Here is a 23,535-nt window from a genome sequence, read left to right on the forward strand (position 1 = left end):
CCTGCAATATCGCGATTTGACCGCTACGGCGCTGTAGCGCTAGAGTGTAATGCAGCCGTTACAAATGCTATAGGCTCTATGCACGAACGCTGCTGACATATTTCCGGTAGGATCTCAGCCGGCGTCTTTACTTCCGCATAGCGCATTCTATAGGACAATTCACTTTAATAAAATTCATTTTCTCAGAAACGGAGACAACGATTTTAGAAACTGATTCGCAAGTCGGATTTCGCGTGATATGAGAGAATACTCACCCTCAAAGTTGTCGATGTAGCTCGAAATTTTTAATTTAAAGAACTTCTCTTTCTTACTCATATTTGTGACAGTTAACTGCCTCACAATATTGTTAACATCATTCACGTTAACCGCTGGAAGTTCTTGTAAACAGAGAGTGTAATTTGCCATTATCTCCACCTAATGCAAAAACGGCTTCTGACGCAGCACCGGATGTAACTGGGCGGGCTGAGACAAAACGCGGAAGCGATCGTGCATAGAGCCTATTGCGGTAGAAGAAAACACAGCGCGAATTATGACAGAGTGCAAACGAATCCGAACTAGCAAGGTGTGTAAAGTTTCACAAAACTGCAAACCAAGAATGCTGTCGTATGCAATACATGCAAGGCGGAACTTGCTTTTCACGGGAGCACAACATGCATGTTAAAACACTTAAAGAGGAAAAACCAGGCACGAGACGAGCCGGTGAGAGGTGAATGTTCTCCAGCTGAAGCTAAATAACTAGCAGTAAAACTCTTTTTAGAGAATTCAATACTACTAATAATAGCAATAATATTAACAATAATAATATAATTACAGTAATGTGATGATTTATTTTTGCATAAAATAAAGCTTGATCGAGCTTAGGAGTCAGGGCTGTTTTTATTATTGTAACTTAGCTCTATTAGGTAACGTTATTACAGTATTATCCCTTGCCTGTATTTTGTTACATATTCATGAAGACTTACAAAAGGAGATGTTATGAAGAATATCATGCCAGTTAATTTTTTATACTGTAAATTAAAAGGTGAATGAGAATGTCTCTGTCAGCTCAGCTCAATTGTCATATCAATTAAAAAAAAATATTCTTATAATAATTGTTTGCAGTTTAAGTGTGTCTGTAATGCAGCTGATAATTCTCTTTGTTTATTTTTTTCTATTGAAAGAGAACAGAATATTTAACCAATGCTTAGAGAGCATTTGTGTGTAATTTGAGTTGGACAGAAATCTGATAACTTAAAGAGAATGACCTGTTTAGTTGGTTCAAAGTTCATTAAAACAACCATTTCAAAAGCTGAAGTGATTTTCTTTTTTATATTATAGTTAGAATATGTATAACTCAGTGTTTTAACTAATTGAAAAGGCTGAATAATCGTTCCAAACGTACTCATTAGTCGGAGAAATAATCGATGAATAGTCGATTAATCGTTCTAATAATCGTTAGATTAATCGATTATCAAAATAATCGTTTGTTGTATTCCTAATATACGTACATGATGTCATCGTCTTCAGAGTTTCACGTTTTTGTTGTTTGCATGGAGACTTTCAAAAACTTCCACTTTGAAACCCGTTTTCAAAAGTTTGCGTTTTCAGGCACCCAAAACATAGTTTTCGTGTAAATGAACGGCCAAAATGCATAAAAAGTTTTACGTTTTTAGTTGAAAATGGTGTCGTGTAAACAGCCCCTAAGATGGCACAGACAGACTAGGTGTGACACTTACGGGTTTGGAACGACATGAGGGTGAGTATTTATACAGAAATATTTCAATAATTTAAGAACACATTCACATAATCAATGTTCTCTGATATTGATTAGTAAATTGCACGGTGAGACTGGGGTGAGTAAAGTGAACTGAAGTGGCAAATTTGGTTTGAGGCAAAGTGAATTTATAGAGGGAGAGACAGTGGAAGACGCTTGTTTACCTGGCCACATGCAACGGTTCTCAGTTCTCATCTGCTCTCTTGCTTACTGTCCCAGAATGCCCCGCTGTGATGCCATCTCGCTGTTTTCAAGACTACAAAACATTCCACATCTTATGTGGCCCAAAGCAAATCTAAAACCAGACACCATAAAACAAAGATTTGCTTTCAAACAGTGCCACATTCCACTAATGTATGATAGTACAGTATGATGCTGTTTCAAAAGTTCGTTATTTTGTTTACTGGGAGCAAAAGAATGGGTTAACATACTTTAATGTACAAAAAAAACATTATTTTTTCACATACTGTACATAATTACAGCGCCTCTATTTACAGTCCGTCTGAAACATGCTGACTGAGTTCTAGTTTCTACAAAGAACCTCCTTCCGAAAAGTCCAGAGCCAGCTGACATAGTGCGTTGTGATTGGCCAAACACCTTACACACCTTAACATAATTGTGAGCTTCAGCTTCCAAGACTTCTAAAGCAATTGTAAACACAAACAGTTAGCCTAATAATATCCTTGGTTGTATCATACCATTTCGAGCCCAAGTCTGATTCTGAAAATGCGGATGATCATGCAGATAGTTTGGAACCAACTTTGTAGTGTTGTCACGATACTGGAATTTCTAACTTATTGAATATCTAACTTTCTAAAAATATCAATATTTGATAGCATTTTTGATACCACGGGGAACCACTCATTTCTCATTTTCTGTATACAAAGCAGTGGTGTCCGGTGGTGTTTTAAAAAAAATTTAACCAGCAATTTTTTTTTTTACATATCAAATTTAAATGTATGTCCCTGTTACACTTAAGGTTAGGTTTCCAAGGTTAGGCTAAATAAATACTAGCCTACATGCAAAAGTGGGACCATATACAATTCTGTCTTAGATTTTTACACTAATGTTCTATTTATTAAAACCAAGTATGAACTTCATCAAGTTACTATTTTTACGATTTAAACAATATATATAATTTGTAATGTAATAATAAATAATGTTCAGCTTTTTTTTTAATGGTCTACTTATTTTTTAGATCATCATTAGTCCATCTACACACTGGTCACAGACACGAAAATGTACCTTTAATTTCACCAAGCTGATTGCTCACTAAAAACCCCTCACAGTCGTCATGTTTTCAGGCCATTTCAATTATTGATTTTAACGTGACATAAAGCGGTGATATCAAAATAAGTGAGTCGTTTACTTACTTTTTAAATAATCTTTCCGTTAATGCCACCATTGTTTTCATTCAGGCCGATTCGAGAATGTGCTCGAAAACAAGAGGCGGGACATATCGCACGGACCACTCATATCGAATCATAGCGCGATGAAGGCATTGCCTCCTCTCATGTGACTTTCCCCAATTCATTCTCAATTACCCCCCATCATATCAAACCCACTGCACCCTTTGGGAGGTCTTTTAAAATTCAATGAGTTTAAAGGAGGCGCGCCTCCCGCTGTAACTTCACCTGTGGGTGTCGCTGTTGGACAATGTTACTTTATAAAAACGAGTGACTTTTTAATGTCACATTTCATAATATTTGCATTGTTTTATTTTTGTAATATTGATTATTTTCTCATCCAGTTTTTTTGACGAGACACTCCTCTGAGAAAACACCCCTGATACAAAGAGTGCTTTATCAATACCAAAGCTTACCCATATTCAATATTTTCTGGATTGTTATTTTCAACTGGCTTCACTGTCTGTCATGTGGTGTGGATAATTCCTCCGCATCTTTTGAGGTTGATCAAAGGTTTAAAAAAGGTTTAGCCAAAATAACCAAAATGCACTCCATATACTGGAGCGAGAAGCTTATGTCGTAATTAACAATTAAAACATTCAGCTCTTCCTGACTCACCCAATCAATGTAGTGTTTAGCCTGTTCAGTTACAGTAAAGTAGGCTTCTGACAGCCTGTGGCTCTTGTGGGGATTTTCTCCTGGCAATCCCAGATCATGCCATTCTGTAAAGGGATAATTCCTTATGGACTCCTAGGGTATAAGGCCAGATGAGACATAACCTTCCAATTAAAGTTCTACTAGCGGAGGCTTAAACCGTTGGGATTTCAGACTGGCCTGTGTGACCCAGTATGGTTAAGGATGATTATAGGACTCATACAAACCCGAGGCTATATTAAACACAATGCTGTATGTGGATCAGCTTGAAACTGCATGAAACGCAAGACGATGAGCTCTTATTTTCAAGTGAATTTCCTTTTCAAGACAGTTTGGGTTTTCTAAACGACTGGACTAACAATGGATGTCGTGATTGTAATTATTGCGGTGTGCTTTTTCAGCAAGCTAACAACTACCTGAATGTAACAGTATCCAGTAAGGACAGGGTGACAGTATGTACATCCTAGCATGGCGAGCTGGAGTTTACTCGATACCACATTTATATAGGTTGAGGCGAATCAAGCTTACAACTTCCAAGCACACTTTCCAGGAGTGGAATATTCAAGCGTAAAATCCTTGCCCTGGGAAGGTAAATATATTAACACTCTGCCACGGCCTGCTAGGTCTCAGAAATCCCTGTTCAAAGGTTCAATTCTCTGAGCTTCTTGCCCAGGCTATGGCCTGTCATCATGCCAGGTCCCTCGTTTCTCTAATTAGTCATACCTCAACATTTCCAGCCCGCTATCGGCTCAGTCTGACAACTTGCCCCTCCTTGTGCATGTTAATCACTTGGTATCTTGCTAATGGAGCAGCACAGCATGCTTGCACTAATAACAGCAGACTGACACTAGTCAGCATGAGTGGAACACTTTACCTGAGAGTCATGGAACAATTATCCAATAACGCTAAAAAAACAACAACAACAGTTGTTGGAGACGGATTAAAAAATCTATTTATTGTGGTGAAAAATAAAACATTCAGTTCATTTTCAAAAGGAAATGAGCATCTCTTACAGATCTCTCAAGGTCTGCTGCAAGGCCAATAAACCGCAATAATTAATGAGAAACTGGTCACATTTAAACGCAAATGGCAGAGATTTTATTATTAGTTTCAGCATTTGACTAGTTACTTGGTTCTCCATTTTTTATATTATTTTTTTTGTTAATTAATCTTTCAGGTTGAGAAGCACAAAAAGGATAAGTGTGTCACTCAAGGATGAAGCAGCGCTTAATAAAATATGACATTGGCAAAACGGCCAATACCTTTACAGTTCACTTAATGGCAAATGTATAGGTTATGGGGCAATATTCCGCCTAATATTGGAGGGCATCATAAGGTTTCATTAAAAAAGGTGAGAAGTTTCTCATTGATATTCTCATCAATTATAAATTATCTGATCTCCATTGACCTTTTTGTTTTTTGTTTTTTCTTTGCCTTTTCTGTACATAATGTCTGTGCTATTAAATGGAAGCATGTGGTAAAATCAAAGACTCAATAGCTAAATTATAGCCTATAGTCATCCTACTGCTGCATACAGTTTTTCATTTTTCTGTTGTAGGAAAAAATCATGTGTGAAAAAATAATAATAATAATTAAACCCCAAGTTGATTTAGCTCAAGTAGGAAAGGTGTGATTAATAATAATGTGGGTTAACATTTAGTAATTTGCAGAACTTTCTTGTATTGACCCCTAAACGTACAATATGTAAGATTTATGTAATAAAATATCCAAAAATCACTTGCACAGTGTGATATATTTTGGCGACAGACGTGGACAACTGCGTTACATCTAGCGGCATGCTCACGCTGTTGTTGTTTTGTTCAAACATTATGGACCATGGCAAGCAGACTTTGGGACAAAAGGAGAACTAAAACCGAGGATCAATATCGGCGTGGCATTTTCGAGATGCAGAGAGCTTCACGTCCACGACTAACTTCGACTTGACCGAGACACTGCTGTTGCATGTACTTTATTAGACAGGTGAGCAAATGTACATAAAACGAATCAATGTTGTATAGCTCAACATGATGAAATGTTAGAATATGATCAGTATGTTATTCTAATGTTGATCTAGCTAACTGCTAGTCTCATACAACAAACTAACACATATAATAACATTATAACTTTCAACACACTCAAATGCAGTTTAGTGTGATAGTGTAGAAGTGAAAAAGCGCTGCATTACCTCACAAGTTTAATTTGTCAAATAAAAGTAGTTCAGTAGAATGAAATGTCCTCATTCCTCTATATCCAAGGAACTCACGGTGATATCTGTTTCTCATTAGCAATCGCGACCTGTTTCATACCACAGTCATGTTAAAAAACATCAATGTTTTTACTTATCCATAAACATTATTAGATCCATCAGCATGACGACAAGTTCTATAATTCCGCTTATGCGTCATCAACCTACACCTTTGTTATTGTAAGAGGTTAGCAGCCCCTAGTGGCGAAAAAAACTACTAGAACCAAAATAGTATCTGCCTTAATTTTTGCCAGAAACCACTTGGACAAAAAATGGGTCTTCCAACAACCACTGACCAACAACTTCCTATGACCGAAAGGATTTAAGCAAATCTAAGATGGCTTATGAGAAAGAAGGATCAAGTCAAAGTCTTGACTGAATTCAAATTGAGCTGTTGCGGCACAACGTGAAGCAGACAGTTCATATTCATGTCAGGTCAAAATTCTTGCAATGCTCCTGTTTTGCAGAAGAGCAATTAGACAACATTTTAAGATAAAGAGGCGCTTTTTAATTGCGATATCTAATGTGCTCATCCACAGAATCAGACACTGCTTCTTTTTATGTACACATTTCCATTTGTGAATTATGATGCATCTTGGTTCGATGGTTTGTTGGATTGGTTTCTCAACACAACCAAACTGATCCAGATTGTTTTAAATTGGGCCGAGAGTCTCTATAATTAGGGTAGGATACTTTTTCTTTTTCCTTTTTTTTTTTAAGTAATTTTAAGCAGGATTTGTGGAGATAAAGGTTCTTCAAACAGGCAGATTCTGTGGACTATAAATACTCACAGGAGACAGGAGATTATGTGTAGCAATTATGTAAGGGTGACATGGACATGATGATGGGGAAAGGAGAGACAGCCAGAGGTCTGATGGGATCTGGAAGCAAACACGCAACTTTTTGTCTCTTGTTCAGTTACACTAACACACTGTCTCTCTTCCTCTAGAAGTGATTGACAGATTAAAAGAGTCAAAATGACAATAGTTATGTCTTAGGGAGATGACATATCAAACTTGAGAAAAGCTGAAGTAATATGAGAGCAAAAGGAGACTCTGACCCTTGTTAATGTAATGAGATTTGCAGAGTATGACAGCTTAGCTTTTAGAAAAAAAAAGTGTTAAACAAAAGTGCTTGGCTCTCACACAACCACTCCTCTTATACAAAGTTGTGACCATTCATCTACATACCACACCCCTACCCCCACCCCCGCCGCAGGATCTACTGAGTAAGATATTTAGCATTTTTAAGAAATAAAAAAATAAATCTTTAAAATAACATAATAAATGTTTTTATGCTCACTGCCACGAATAAGCCACATAACAGATATTAATCTATTTTCCATGAGTCATAATAACTTAATTTACACATTTATGCTGTCTAGTTTATAACTTTCTTATTTTGCATGTTCCCTCCTTTAGCATAAATAACTGCTTGCAGCCTTTTGTGAATGTTGTGTATAATGTTGTGTATACACTTGTCCTCAGCTGTCCTAAGTGAGTTGCAAAACTGGACCTCAACATCTTAAGTTATTGTAGGGAAAGACTAAAATGTGCAGAGCTTGCTGGGAGAATTTATTGGATTTACGTTTTTGTCAAGAACATCAAGGGCCTCATTTCTAAAAGTGCATGCTGTAGGCCTACATGCGTACTAAAATCCAAGCCAACGTTCATATTTATAAAAACGGTCTTTGACGTGGAAAAGTGCTTAGCGCCATGTCAAGTTCTAGCAGACGTATACTATTGATTGTGCCAGAGTTGGAGTAGGGTTGAGCGAGGCACAACCTAACGCAGGGCTAGTTGTAACCCACATGGTATTTTGACCAGCTGAGAACTTGTGAAGCATTATAAAATGTGTAAAGCAATAAAAACAGCTGCAGAAATCCTCCGTCACTCACCCAAACAAAGATCTGCTGCGAGGAGACGCGGTTCTGATGCCTGTACCGAACTGTGATGGGCAACATTGCGACTATGACAAGAAAGCAGAAGATACTAGCCGGATTTAATCCCAGTTTCGTTGTAACACTGCGTTACAATGTACCCCGCAATTAGAACTATGGTATTCTATAATGTTAGCGATATAACTCATATTAACCACTTTTATGAATTCTATTTAGAAACCATGAGAAATAGGTGCATAAAGACAGAGTCAATGCAGAAATGATTAAAGGGATACTCCACCGTTTTTTCATATTAAACTATGTTATTCCCTTAACTAAGACAAGTTGATACATACCTCTCTCATCTCTGTGCGTGCACTTAATCGCTCTAGCGCGTGGTGACACTTTGAAAGCACTTAGCTTACCCCAGTTTATTCGATGGTATCTAACAGCAATGAATTTAGAAGTGATATTAGATCAGATAATAATTTAAGCTGTCATATGGTCATGTCACAATGTGCCCCTCACATGTTACAAAGCGCCCCACATGGGGCATGTCGTTACATTTCACTTCCATTCTTTCGGGGGAAATAAAGAATAAAAGTATACACTGTATTAAAGAAACAAAACGACATAATTGTACTAGACGTGGGAAATTAATGTGGGGAAAAAATAAATGCTCTGAACCCCAAGTGGATTTACACAAACTGAGAAATTGTTTCCCACACTGGTATTTGGAAATCTAAGCAATTCTTGCAGCTCACTAATCTCAAGTAAAGGATTTGGACGTTGACTTGTGCTCTTTTATATGTTAATGACATTAATTAGGCGACATTTCACATCTGTAATAGAGGTGTACGCACATTTTTAGTGTATACGTTCATTCTCTGAATCACACGTATGCACAATTTAGAAATTATCGTAAGATCAAATGTAGGATGGTTTCTACGCATCATTTTATTTATGAGGTCCCAGGCAACTTCTTTTTAGGAAAAACCAAGGACTTCCATCAAAACTATCAAAACCATGAAAAATAGAAGGTTATGCATACTTTTTCATACATGCATTCACTTAGTAGACATCTTTTATCCAAACAGAATACTTTGTGCAAACTCAAAAAAACTTGTTTTATCTTTGACATATGATATGCAAAATAGTGAATCTGCGCACTCATAACATGAGCAGAAATAAAGCTCTAGTGCAAGTTCTGCCAGGAAGACTTAATTGTTACGTCACTTATTACCTTCACATCTAACCAATCGTGTTCTAATACTTGTAGTACAAAAGATCAGTACTTACAAATGTCTGAGTTCACAGATGACGCCAACATTCACCTCCATCCTCCCCACCACCACCAGGGTGGTCCCTGCCCATACCTCCCAAGGGGTCGGCTGCGCCCCTGCCTTCGTCTTCAGGCAGGAAATGCAGCTACGCCAAAGAACCTCATAAGATTATACTTGCTTGCTGGTCTGTTAATAAATTAATGCTTTGTTACGTCATTTTGCCTCCCAAGTCTTTCTGTTAGAACTGTCTTTATTTTAATATAATTCAGCTTCAATCAGGGTGGATCAATTACAAAGTCAATGTCTGAAGCAAATATCTCTTTTCTCCATAAATTCGCATGGTGGTTGCTTACCATGGCTTCCACTATAATAAGTTATTAATAAACTCCTTGGCAAACTTTCAATCTTTCAGTCAGAGCATTTGAAATGTACTCGGACAAATGCTTTGGATTGCTTTTCAGAAAACTATTTTAATACCTTTCTGAATATTCAGATGGACAGATTGTGTGTTCATGAACACTCCCTGAACCATTGAGCTCTAATCTGGGACATGTTAGATGCATACAGTGTTCTATCTCGCAGTTGGAAAGTGGAAATCGTTTTGGATCAGTGCCTTTTAACACATTCGGATCAAGCCTACTAAATAACAAACATCAAATTCAATCTGAATCAGTAGTCCTAGAGAAAAAAATCTAAGCAGCAAAATATTCAGATAAAAGTGTCCATTTGCTTTCCATCGAATGTCAGGGGAAACAGTAGAAAAACAATCTGGTAACACTTCACAATAAGGTTCCATTAGTTATTTATGCATTAAGTAACATTAACAATGAGCAATACATTTGTTACAGTATTTGTTTAATCTGTGTTAAGTTTAGTTAATAAAAATACAACTGTTCATTGTTAGTTTATGCTCAGGTCCATCAAATAATAACAGATGCAACTTTTGATTTTAATGTATTAGTAAATGCTTAGGAAGTACTTTTTATTGTTTGCGTTTGTTAACTAATGTAATTTATGTTAACAAATGGAACCTTAATAAAGTGCAGCTGAGGGCCATGAGAACGGAGCGAGGCCGCTGACGATTGACAGTCTCACAGAGGACCTTCGGAAGCATAAAAGAAGGAGCGAGGACAGTGAGGGACGAGAGAGGACCATGCCTGGACTTTTCATGTTTTGTTATGCAGCAGTCTCCGTTAGGGGCTGCCGCTTTACTTTCGATTTGTGTTTGTTTATTTTGGAATTAAAGTGGATGAACATTCTCCGGTTCCAGCCTCCTTCTTCCCTGAATGAACGACCATGTTGCAAAGTTATTCCCATTTTATATATTAAAGATAAAGATACAGCGACATAATACATTAATACATTAAAGGTCCCGTTGCATGCGATTCCATGTTTCAAACTTTAGTTAGTGTGTAATGTTGCTGTTAGAGCATAAATAATATCTGTAAAATTATAAAGCTCAAAGTTCAATGCCAAGCGAGATATTTTATTTAACAGAAGTTGACTACAAAAAACGGCTCGATTGGACTACACCCCTCTACATCCTGCATTAGTGACATCACCAGAACCGTTTCTTGACTAACCTCCGCCCACAGGAATGCTCCCTCAACTCTACTGGCTACTTGCGCACTTCTTATAACTTAGCCTACTGTGTTTACTCAGCTCTTACGGTGATTTTCTGAAGTAAAACTGACGCTTCATCTTTTGTGTGATGTACAATAAACTTTATTAAACTCATCAGTACATGTTTGATCATCATTCAGACAGCAGACTTGTAGGCTATTAATAAATAATGGATACATAGCCTACAAGCAGATGACAAATACGTTATAATAACCGTAATTAAACTACTAAACCATACCTGTTTCATCTCTATACAGCACTCTGACTCTGTAGGCATTATTGTCCGACTCGAAATGAACGCCGTTACTGAGAGTTTCTGATATTATCATCATTCCGTGAGATGAATTTTTCCTGACAGACTGAGCACGAGCTCATGAAGCTCCGCCCCCTGTGTCGTCCAGCAGCACCTCATTTGCATTTAAAGGGCACACACTGAAACGGCTCGTTTTTCTGAGCCCCAAAAAATGTCAATTTAAACATGCTGTAAAAAATGATATGTTGGGTATTTTGAGCTCAAACTTCACATACACACTCTGGGGACATCAGATACTTATTTTACATCTTGTGAAAAGGGGCATAGAACGGGACCTTTAACACTACTAACTAGACTTTTACATTTTCTGAAGAAAATGTTGCCAGTACATCGTTATGCGGTTACTGAGGTGTGCAAAGAGTGTTATTCCAGTACAAAAATATGGCTCGATACTCTCCTATGAGATATTTTTAATCCATTTTATTAAATACAAGGCAAAAGTCATAAGTTTGATTGTTTAGAAATATAATAGCACAACCTTCAAAAAAAAAACTGATCTGAAATGATAACCTTTTTAAAAGTACTAATAACGGTTCATTGTCCCACATGGAAAATTATTTAGATTTATCTTACAATAAGAGCCACCTGAAGAGAATGAGATGAGATTAGAGACTGCCTTCACAGAGGAAGGAAATAACATGACGACAGATGCGTTTTTTCACGAATGCTATTTAGAGTTTCAACAGAACCTCTGCGTTCACATTGGAGGAGAAGCTCAAGGCAACGTCAAGATCAGTAACAGGTTTGGTGGAAACAGTCATGGCATCCATTGATGCATGAACTGATTCTGTCAGTCCTAATGAAGTTAATGCTCCAGAGATAAGCATTGTTTTGACTCAGCTCTCACAGAATGTTGCCGGCCACTTTAAAATGAGGACAGGTGAAGGTCAAAGAGGTCAATTTCTGTTCAAAAGCTCAGCATGAACACATGGCCCCAAATGTGCATTCACAAACACAGCAATATGCTGCATATACTGCTGCCAAAAAACATGCAACTGCAGAGCTTCATGTTTCCTTTCAGCAGACACATGCAATTGCATTTTCAATCACGTTCAAAATTGCACACGTCATCTTGTCTAGTGCATATGAATATATTTCTGAAATACAGGGTGGGCCATTTATATGGATACACCGTAATAACATGGGAATGTTTGGTGATATTAAAGTCCTGTTTGTGGCACATTCGTATATGTGAGGGGGCAAACTCCTCAAGATGGGTGGTGACCATCACATATACTAATGTGCCACAAACAGGACTTTAATATCACCAACCATTCCCATGTTATTACAGTGTATCCATATAAATGGCCCACCCTGTAGATGGTTCACAAAGGAATAGTAAATTATGGTATAGCTTGTGACTGCAAAAAGAGTGTACCTTTTTTTAAAAAGGTGAAATATGTAATTCCTAAATCACTAAACAGAATTGAAACAATGACAAACATTGAAACAATGATTTGATAGCACCACAGAAAATCCAAATCACTTTCATTTCCTTCAAATGGATTCTCATTCAAGTAAAGCTCAAACTCTCACAAAGTAAGTTTTGAGTGAAAAGTTAGTCAATCATCTCCAGACAGTTAGCCTCAGAGAACACACAAACTACAACAAAGTTAAAGGAGCATTTCACCCGTGGGAACATTAATCTTTATTGAAAGTGAGTCATATATGTAGTCGAAATGTAACATAAATTTCGAATTTGGTGCCTTCTTGACCGAGGAAAGACAGAAAGTAACTTTAGGCGCATTTGTATGGAAGACAACAACTCCCACAATGCACCACATTGCACAGCTCCGCAAGCCACTCCCACTAATCCAGTTCACAACACAAACATCCATGTCCTCGTCTGATTCAGAGATTTCATCCAGGAGAAATTGGCATCGTTGAAATTCTTTGCAGCAGACGGACTCTATTTCTGAGTCCGTAGGCGCACTGTGAGAGCACAGGCACCACCAGTCCACCCCAGCTCGAGCCAGTCCGGGCTCCTCGTCCGCGACAGGCAGGTCTTCTGCCTCGGCTGCAGAAGCCACAGCAGCTGCCTCCTGTTCGCCTCTGGCTCGTAAAGGTATACAGCCACGAACATCTGATTCGAGCATCAGACTTTGGAAATCCTCTTGTGAGTATCCATCATATTGAATACATTCCGCCATGGTCGTAACTTCACATCTGGCTGATATTGCTTTTAGTTTCTGCAAGTGAAGTCCCACCCACTGATCTGTAATAGGTCTGTAGCGTGAGTGGGTCCCACCCCCTGGAAAAATGAGGAACGAGTGTTTGTAGTTCTTAACCCCTCTACAAAGATATGGGACTTCCTGCTTAGAATGATGCAAAATGACAATTTTTACATCATGATAAGCAGGAACTGCAACACTGAAATCCGTATTTCTCTCGTCTCAGGGGAAAATGAGGGAATAATGCATGACCATTCAAAAATATGACTGGGTTTCTAACGATACAAAGCTTAATGCAAATGAAGTGTCCCTTTAAGGAGAAAGTATGGACAGATACAAAAAGAAAGAAAGAATAATTTCAATGGTGCAGGAAGGGGGAAAAAGGAGTAATATTCTCTCCATTAGATTTATAACAAATCTCCCAAAGGACAGAAGGGTTAATGATGCTTCTCGCTCCCTCATTCTCCATTTTACTTTGGGCAATCAGTAGGGATGTTCTTCATACATTACTTTTTCATTCTGTTTGGCAAAGTGAAGACATTTCTCCCCTAAGAACATCTGAAAACCAACAATGGTCCTTCAGGGAGAAGACAAAAAATACATACATTTCTTAACCACTCACATCCTTTCAGACACACTGATCAATATGAGAAAACACATGTTCCTTTTCTCACCTTCCATTTAAAATAATAATCTTTCTATTTTGTGATATTTGGATTTGTTTAGAGCAGGGGAAAAAGCACAGAAGAGGGGAGGATATACCTGCCCTTACAAAAAAAAAATAAAAAATTATTATTATTATTCAAGTGTGCTATTAGTATACTTATTTTTAGCTAAAAAAATAAGAAAGTATACTTTGTTTACTTTTTACGTACTTCCCATAAATATACTTAAAATTACACAAGTATACTTGACTTATACTGACAGAAGTATATTTGGCCTATACTTGTAATCAATCTTTTTGATTGAGATATACTTAAAAGTATAATTAAGTAGTCTACTGTTGATTGAATAAATGTAATACTTTTTTCACATAGTTTTACTTTCTTACAAACTTGCATTGTTTGAAAATATTTATTTATAAAGAAAACAGATATTTTTGTGTAGTCCACTGGTAGTGTACATAGGTATTTACTTCAAATCTACTTGAAGTCCGATTAAAGGTCTATTTTAAGCATAATTAATACCTAAATTGGAACACAGTATACTTTAAGTTAATAATAAATAATAAACTAGAGGTATGATGTTGTTCACTTCAAGAAAACTTACAGTATAAATTATTGCGGTAAAGTATTACAGTATAAAACTACTAAACTAGTAGTTTACTGAGAGTATACTTCAAAGTGTACTTTAATAAACAAAAAAATGTGCTAAGTATTTAACTAGAAAACTATCAGTATACCTATACATTAACTTGTAGTATAGTTGCAATACAAATGAAAAAACTTAACTAGTAAACTAAAGGGCAACAGTGCTTTAGGGCAACCTGCGGCTTTAGGGCAACTGTGCACGACGGGTAATATTGTAATCAAACTGGGTAAATGGCAAAGTTGTTTGAATATGCCACATTTACTGCAGCAGCTGATGCCACTATGACCACGTACCATAATACCCACATCCATGAGATCATTTAAATTTAGATTAATTAACAGTCTATTTCAGTTGCCTCAAAATAGCAACGCGCCGAACAATGCACACCTCGTTTTCAGACCAGCACACCCATGTGCGTGCAAATGCATTGAAAATGCAAATGTGCAGGACATGAAAATGATTACTGCGTCGTGCTGAAACTAGCAAAAGACACTTGCATTTGCAGAATGCTTTGCGTTCCCTTTTACCTGACATGATCTTTCATTAACGCTGCAGGAAGCAATTGCATAAACCGTCATAACATTAGGCTAATTCTTGTGCATGCACTAAAACACAGACCGTTACATTCATTGGTGGAAGTATGTGAACGTGCAGAACTGCTTGTGTTTCAGTGCGTGTGGATGGAATAAAACCATCCGTAACATTGCTCTGCCGATTGTCTCTGTGCGCTTCAACTCTCAATGTACTGTACAACTACTCCTGATGTAAAATGCAATGAAATGATTTGGCAGTTTGATGTTCTCGCATTAGCTAGGCTTTTTAACTTTTTGTGTTATTTTTGTGTAACTCGTCACATAATTGTATGTTCATTTATTTATTTATTTTTATTTACGCTGTTAAGACACGTTTGAAAACGTAACCCAACCCCAACCCTAAACCTACCCCTTGTGTATGATCAGAGGGTGTAACAGGCATATGCTACTACAGGCACAATTTATTCAAAAAGTACAAATATTCCAAGTGTTCTGAGGCCAAACAATTGATTTGAGTGAAGAAAAGACCCAAAAGCTATCACAGTCTCCATCCGCCGTAGATCCTATGCACACAGTAAAAAAATGCCACCCGAAAAATGTTACGTCGGCTTTGGTAGTAAAATTGCATTGGTTCTCGTGTGCCTCATGACCGATTGCATCATGCTAAAGAGTCGGTGTATCTTTTGAATGACTGTATGAATTCACAGAGTGGTGGTGATTAAATCATTTCAGTGATTAAAACATTAAGATCCACTCTGTTCTTCACATAAAGATATCGTATGGCTTCAAATGACTTGGAATGCAACATGAGTACTTTTATACTGTTTTTAGTCCGTTTTTGCAATACATATCTGTGACTGTACTTTTATTTTCTTGTTACATGTTTTTTATTGTTTAGAAATGGGTAGGTTTAGGTTATGAGTGGGGTTAGCTGCTCCAAAATGTAAAAGTAGTCTACAAATATTTAGAAAATAATGTCTACTTTTACAAGTGCAAAGAATTGTGCATCTTGATCTGACACTTAAGGCAAAAACTGAAAGCAATGGGGTACCCAGCACGTCGAAAAATTAAGATAAAGGGGTACCATGTGCGTTAAAAAGTGACGCCGAGGGGTCCTGACCAAGAGTCAATATGTGACGAGTTGGGTATGAGAACGTGCTGGCAACAAATACATTTAGTTATACTAAAGTACATACACACAAATAAATTGTGCTTTTTCACTAGGAAAGTGACTGTAATTTCAATCTATTTTCAATCTATGTCATCTCTTAGATTGACTTCATCTCTCTTGTTCTTGTCTTTTCTGAGAAAACCACATGCACTGCTAAACATTGTATGATGTAGTAGGTGAAAATAGATTAACGTTCCTTCATTGCACAATGACCTTCGCATACTTGAAACGACTGAGACAAATCAGACACAAGTATTTGTTATAGTTTAACAAATAATATTTAAAACTCACTCTGGGATCTGTGGTCCCATCCCCCCATCAAGGGCAAAAAGGTCTTAGTTACCATGACCATGATCAGATAAGTTGGTTTTATGGCTGTTAAAAAAAGTGGTCACATGGTCGAGACAGAGACAATGGGGAAGACAGAAACAGACTTTAAAACAGACTTTGCCGCATTAATCTGATCTATAAATTAACATGCATCCCAGAAAATCGTGTGAATGATTTACTGTCTTGTAGGGATGGGACGGTATGGAAATTTAATATCACGATAATAGTGACCAAAATTATCGCGGTTATCAATATTATCACGGTTTTGTTAAAACGTGATGAAAGTGTTCAAAAAGGGTTGATGCTCACACTGAAGACATTGCAACAAGTTTTATATTTGAAAATCAACAAACAACAAATAAAACAAGCAGCTCTATGCACTTTTTAAAGCATTTCCTTCCTTATAATGAATCAATAGCAACGCATCATAAGACCGCGCACATGCATTGTAACGGCCACCTAGTGTTAAGTAGTGTTCATGACAGGAATGTTAATGTGCCTTTAAGATAACTACTTCTATGGCGTAGCCTACGTTATTGTATGCATACTGTTTTTATGTGAGCGCGCACCCACAGTGAGAGTGAGATTACTCGCGCAAAGAGGAAGATGACCGTTCTACTGCTGACCGTTGTTATTATAATGTGTTTACTTCCCCTTTGATTTGTAGAGAGTTTTTTAGTGTTTTCTTTTCCCTTTTAACATTCGCTCTTCGACATTTATGTGAAGAGTGTGCTTAACTGAGAGAAAACATCTATAAAAGTCTCGTGGAACTACCAGTTCATTTGCACTGTCATGTATTCTTCATCTGGGCAGCAGTGGCGGCTTGTCCATAGGGGGCGCTGGGGCGCCGCCCCCGTCAACATTTCAGAAATTAACATGTGTAAAAACATTATATTAAAATGAAATAAAAAAAAATAAAATAATAGTTTACTCATGTGCCGGCTGGTAGTAAGAGCCTCAGAATGTAATAAAAACTGTCTTTAATCGATTAACTATTTACTATGTTTTTCAATACGTTTCATGGGCGAGGGACGCCGGACACATGGGTGTCTATGTGAGTACACAAATTCTCGGGCAGCATGTGACCTGAAGCTGGTCTCTGATTGGTTTCTTAAAGATCCTCCTCGGGGCGCAAGTCGTTGCGTCCCTGGCCAATCATAATTGGATACATGTTATTTTATCCAATCTGATTGGTTCTCGTCACCTGTCATTCAAGTGTACGCGGCGGAAAATAACCAACCTTTCTTGCTACTACGCTGATCACTTTTTATTACGCAATGGCAGCAGTTAATCCAAATTCTGTTATTTATTTACAAAAAAACCCCTTTCTCAATACTTTCGCTTGAAGAAAAAAAAAAAGATTAAGGATCTCGGACCGGAACAACCAGATGTACACATCCAGCAGCAGGCAAGTGACAGGACGAAGCATGGTAACGTTAAGTGTGTGCGCCATGGTGATGCAGGATTGACTGACAGCAGATGAACTCTGACACGGTGGGCATCGCAGTACAACAGCTACGTTACAACAAACACATGCTAACTTACGAGACGTTGAAGAGAGACCGGAATATGATGGCAGACATCGCAAACATATGTTTCAATGTGCAGTTTTTTTACATATAACGTACGTCGTCTTTTTGTCTGGTACTAATAATCTTCACTAAGTTAGCTAAACACTAAGTTAGCATGAGTTTTATTTATTTAATATTTATTTGACAGGGACAAATGCATAGAACATTGCTTTATGAAGAACAAAGTAGATGCCATGCAATTCATAAAGCTTGTCTGCTGAAGGAAGCATGAAGTGCTCTAATGTCCTGGATGTCCAGAGTCAACGCAGCCGTCTACCAGGACATTAGAGCACGTCAGGCTTCCTTCAGCAGAAAAGCTTTATGAAGATGCTTTATGAAGATGAAGATGATTTTCAGCAGGATTTTCACCTGCCCACACTGCCAAAATAACCAAAACCTGGTTCAATGACCATGGGATTACTGTGTAACTACTACAGTGTGATTTCATGTAATATTCAAATTTCAAAAATTTTGATTTCGTGGGTTCCATAAGCTGTAAGCCATAATCATCAAAATTATAACAAATCAATGCTTATAATATCTCACTTTGCAAGCAATCAGCCGTTTGTATAAAATTATTTTCACATTTTAAGTTGAATTCCTAAAATAATTTAACTTTTCCATGATATTCTAATTTTTGGAAAGGGTCTGTATAAAGGAGAGCAACATTATGTTCAAGTAGGAAACATGCTTTTTGTCACTACTTTGTTGGTCTGAAATGTAAATAAAAAGAGATCAAAATAGCTTTTTAGTTTCTGCTTTGTATTTTCCCATATTAGCATATGCCCCCCCCCCCCCCCCCCCAAAAAAAAATGCGCCCCCCCAAAAATAATTATCACCAGCTGCCACTGCTGGGCAGACTTCAAACTCTCTGACAGACGTTAGCCTACAACATGTATCACAACGGACGCGCTCTCTCGTTTCATTCAAATACAATTTGCCGTCGCGTCTCCGTTTTTAATTGTATTGAAAATTAATAAATCAGAGTTGATTTGTTGTTTACAGAGTTTGATGATATTGTTGTGATCATCTTATCTGAACGGTTGCTTTGTACGCTGTACATGATTTATAAAAAGGTAAGAAAACATTAATCTCAATTCAATGTCCCCGTAATTAGCCTATGAGGTAAAAAAAAAAAAAAAATCGGTGTAATAAGTGTATAATGAATATAAATTATTATCCCTTAAATGTCACTCTTAATAGTCTTGTTTGAACTTGTTCGTTCGTCTTTGGCTAAGCCACTTGCTGCGAACTTCACTCAACTGCGGAAGCTTCACGTTTATTGATATAAAATATTTCCCAGAGGTAGTTTTGGTATTGAGGTCAAAGTTAACTTGCCTTGCGTTCGCTATACAACAGTCGGTGATGGTCACAAGACGACTCGGCAGATCTGAAGTTATTGCAGCGACTTTTTCTTGTGCATGTTCTGCTGACAGGGTGACCATCCTCGATTAAGTTTCCCTCAGGACTTTTGTTAAAGCCAAAATATGACCACACATCAGAATTGGTTCTTTTAAAAGGCTGAAAAATCTCCCGAGCACGGTCACTGCCTTCCGCAATTCCTTCTTGAATAAAAAAATAACATTGCGCGCTGCGCCTGCGTCAGACTGTTGCTGCCTGAACAGGATCTAAATCGCGATAATCAAACACGGTTTTAATGATAATTAAATTTTAAACGATATTACTAACCGTCAGCACATTTTATCGTGGTTTATCGTGAAACCGGTAATCGTCCCATCCCTACTGTCTTGTATAGTGTTTTTAATTCTATTATTTTCTTGATACTGTGTATTTTTATGATAGAACCAATGGTCAATGTAACCTAACCTATGCCATGTTTGGTCTCTATTGGTACTTTGAAGACCGAAACTATTGTGTGCCGATAGCTGTGCAACATATTAGTATAACAAGAATCTTTCTTAGTTTCTTCATCAGAAACCAATCCAGCTGCACATGCAAATGAGCACGCTTAAAACAAAGATTCATAAATCAACCACAGAGGAATTTTCCCGCTTGGAAATTCCACCCTTCTCATTGGTCAAGCGAACCCAGAGAGGTGGGGCCTTTCTCAGGCTTTATTGGAGACAAATTCACAGTGACCCTCCTCTCTCTTCTTCTGGCTCTCTACTGCTGCTTCTTTGGGTTCATGTCTGTGAAGAACCCCCACTGGGGCCTTGCAGGCTGTGAGCACCGCCTGCTATGCTTTCACTCTCCCAAAGGAGTCAGACTGTATTTTCTTCAATCCAACTCAGAAGAAAACTGCTACCTTACCATCACTGAATGGGCAACAACCAACTCTCTTGGCCTTCTTGGTACGTTCAGGGTGCCGTGCTGTCCAGCGTGGCCTCAGCAGGCCCCAGGGCAGCAGGCCTCAACTCCACAACCAGCCATGTGCTCATTCAGGAGAGAGAAGACTCTCTCAACCATAACAGAATCAAGGACAACCTCAGGAGTTTGGACAACGTCTTCTTTCAATGAAGAAGAAGTCCATCGCAACTCCCACCATTAGCTCTGTGTGTCCTCTCCGGCCCAGGGCCGCCAGGCCACAATCTGCACTCCAGCCATGAGAACAGAGTCGAACTAACCATGCAAGTTCATCATATCTTCTTCATCCAACGGAGAAGAAAACGATTGCAACTTTAAAATTTGACACTCACCGAACCATCAACATCCTTTTCAACAACTTCAAGAATTGTGTCCACTGCACAGACCATGCAAGTATCAATTTAATAATGGTTCTTTTCATAGTTAAATGGATCTTTTCCATAGTTCCATTTCCTTCTTATTTTCCTTCCATTTTTCCTATGCATGTATGCATGTATGTTTGTTTAGTTTAGTTATGTTTGTGATTAAGTTAATAAAACTTGTGCACAATATGTATTTGGTTCTGATTCTCTGCTTGCAACAAAGTCTATTTTACGATATTGATCTTGTTACATGCTCTAAGCACTGTACATGCTAAGAAATAATTATTTTTCGGTGGCCATGAAAGATACGCTTTTCTTAGAATAAATGAATAATCAAAAGAGTCCGTTGGACGAACTGATTCATTGATTGTAATATTAATTTAGCTACATCAAGTTAATCCAATTAACTGACCCAAATATTAATAATTAATTATTAATATTTCCCCTTTGAGCTAACTTGCTACATACTGTACAACAATGTCTTTTTTAAAGCAAGAAGAACAGCCATTATGGATCTGTAACTGGGTGAGAATTATGCATGTAGTCATGTAAGAATGGAGGTGGACCAGTACTAGGACAAGGACGTAGACTATGGAGAGATATACATTATTATGGATGAAGCCCACAAGAGCTAAGAGTCAAAATAAATCATGATAGTTTCCATAGGATAGATTAAGAGGAACACGATTTAGTAAGAGATTCTGATCAATTTGACAGAGTTCCTGCTGTGAGCTGAATTGTAAAATGGCCAAGAGGTCAATAGTACCCAAATGCATGTTCAGTTTACAAATGAAAATCCATAACTGAACTCAAATAGATGCACTGTATCACAGAACATAAATAAACATTAAATGAATATTACCATATAGAATGGTGGGTTAGTGTAACTGTGGTTCTCTGAGTGAGAGACTATCTCTCCACTCAGATACATATTGCATACTGTATGTATGGGACTATGACACCAGAGATGGCATGTGACATGGAAACTTTGGTGAGACACTCTGGACTATTGCATGTGCAGCAGAGCCTATAGGCTTGTTCGACTTCATGCAGCTCTGCGCAGACCGATCGGTGTCTGACATGAAGCAGTGCATGCTGGTTAGAAATTTTGTCAGACTTGATACAGCACCAACGTCACGTGACTGTGACATACAGTATGCCATCAAAGTACCGCAAGAGCGATTCGAGAGCAGTCGGAGGACTCAACCAGCGCAGCTTCTCCAGAGTGGCTACACTAGCTCTGATGACACAACTGTTCCACGATTGGCCGGATCCACCGCATGACAACGATCACGAGTTTCATGTTTATTCTCACACCTTCAGTTCCAGTAATGCTCATAAATCTGTTTTTATAACAGTAAAATCTCTTTTAATGTAGCCACGATGTTATATTGTGTCATTTTTATCAAAATAAAACTGATAAAAAATGAAGACTCCACTTCATTGATAGTATAGGCTTATGTTAAACTTTATTCTTGTACAAACAGACGCTGTATTACGCAGCCGTGCATAAAGTATTGAATGAAAATGTCTCTGAAAAGTCTGTGTATTTGACAAATATTGTATTTATTTCACTTCAGCTGTGGTAAAGTATGGAAACACCACGTGAACGATCACTACAAGAAGCAGAAAGCGTCCGACTTCACGTCTCCGTTTGCAGCTCCTCCCCGCCTGCACACGGCAACTCTCGCCGATCAGTTACATCCAGCCGCAGCCGATGTCGAACACACCTTATATGTTCCTGGAGACTGCACACATATTCCTCTATTTGATGACAAACTTCTCAGAGCGACCATCAAGTGGAAAGATAGTCTCTCACTCAAAGAACCACGGTTGCACTTTAACCCACCATTCTCTATCGTATCGAGAATATCTCTCCACCCAGATACATATTGCATATGTATGGGATAGTCTGTAAGACACATACAGATAGGACATAGGCTCGATATAATAACTGTGTAGCTCTCCTTACAGGGGAGAGCCTGCTGGTTTATTTTGGTGATAAAGCAAAGAAATCACTACCAAACTAACTGTATACAACTGGAATTCTGGATTCTGTTGCATCTTCGCAACGGAAGTGAATCAATCAATCAAAACTAACTTTAGCTGGAAAATAACTTTATCCTAGAGCTGCTGTAAAGCCAAAAAAATCTCTGTTACTGTAATTTCCTATTATCACTGTAAAGCTGCTTTAGAACAAATTCATATTGTTAAAAGCGCTAAATAAATGAAGGTGACTTGACTTGACAACTGTACAACTATATACAGTCAAAAGGAAGACGGTTTTCATCGACACCCTATTGAGATCTGCATGCCTTTCCAAATCCCAAGTTGGCACGGTTATAGCCCTTTGAGGCCTAAGACACCCCGCTCACTTAAGAAAATGGTGAATCAGGGTCTTGCTTAACTCTGGCAGACTACCTGCATCACACCAAGATTGAAATGTCCACCAATGATAGCCATATACTACTCTAGAAGATGGTTCCCTTGCACTCTGTAAGTTGTGCACCACTGATTGGGGGAGCCACATTGCTAGGAGGCGGGCCCTCTCAGGGGCCAGGCCGACAGCCTGAGTCCCTGAGGAAATGGATGAAACAACATCCCT

The sequence above is a fragment of the Scardinius erythrophthalmus genome (genome assembly GCF_964197995.2).
Source record: "Scardinius erythrophthalmus genome assembly, chromosome: 3".
In the NCBI taxonomy this organism is placed as follows: Eukaryota; Metazoa; Chordata; class Actinopteri; order Cypriniformes; family Leuciscidae; genus Scardinius; species Scardinius erythrophthalmus.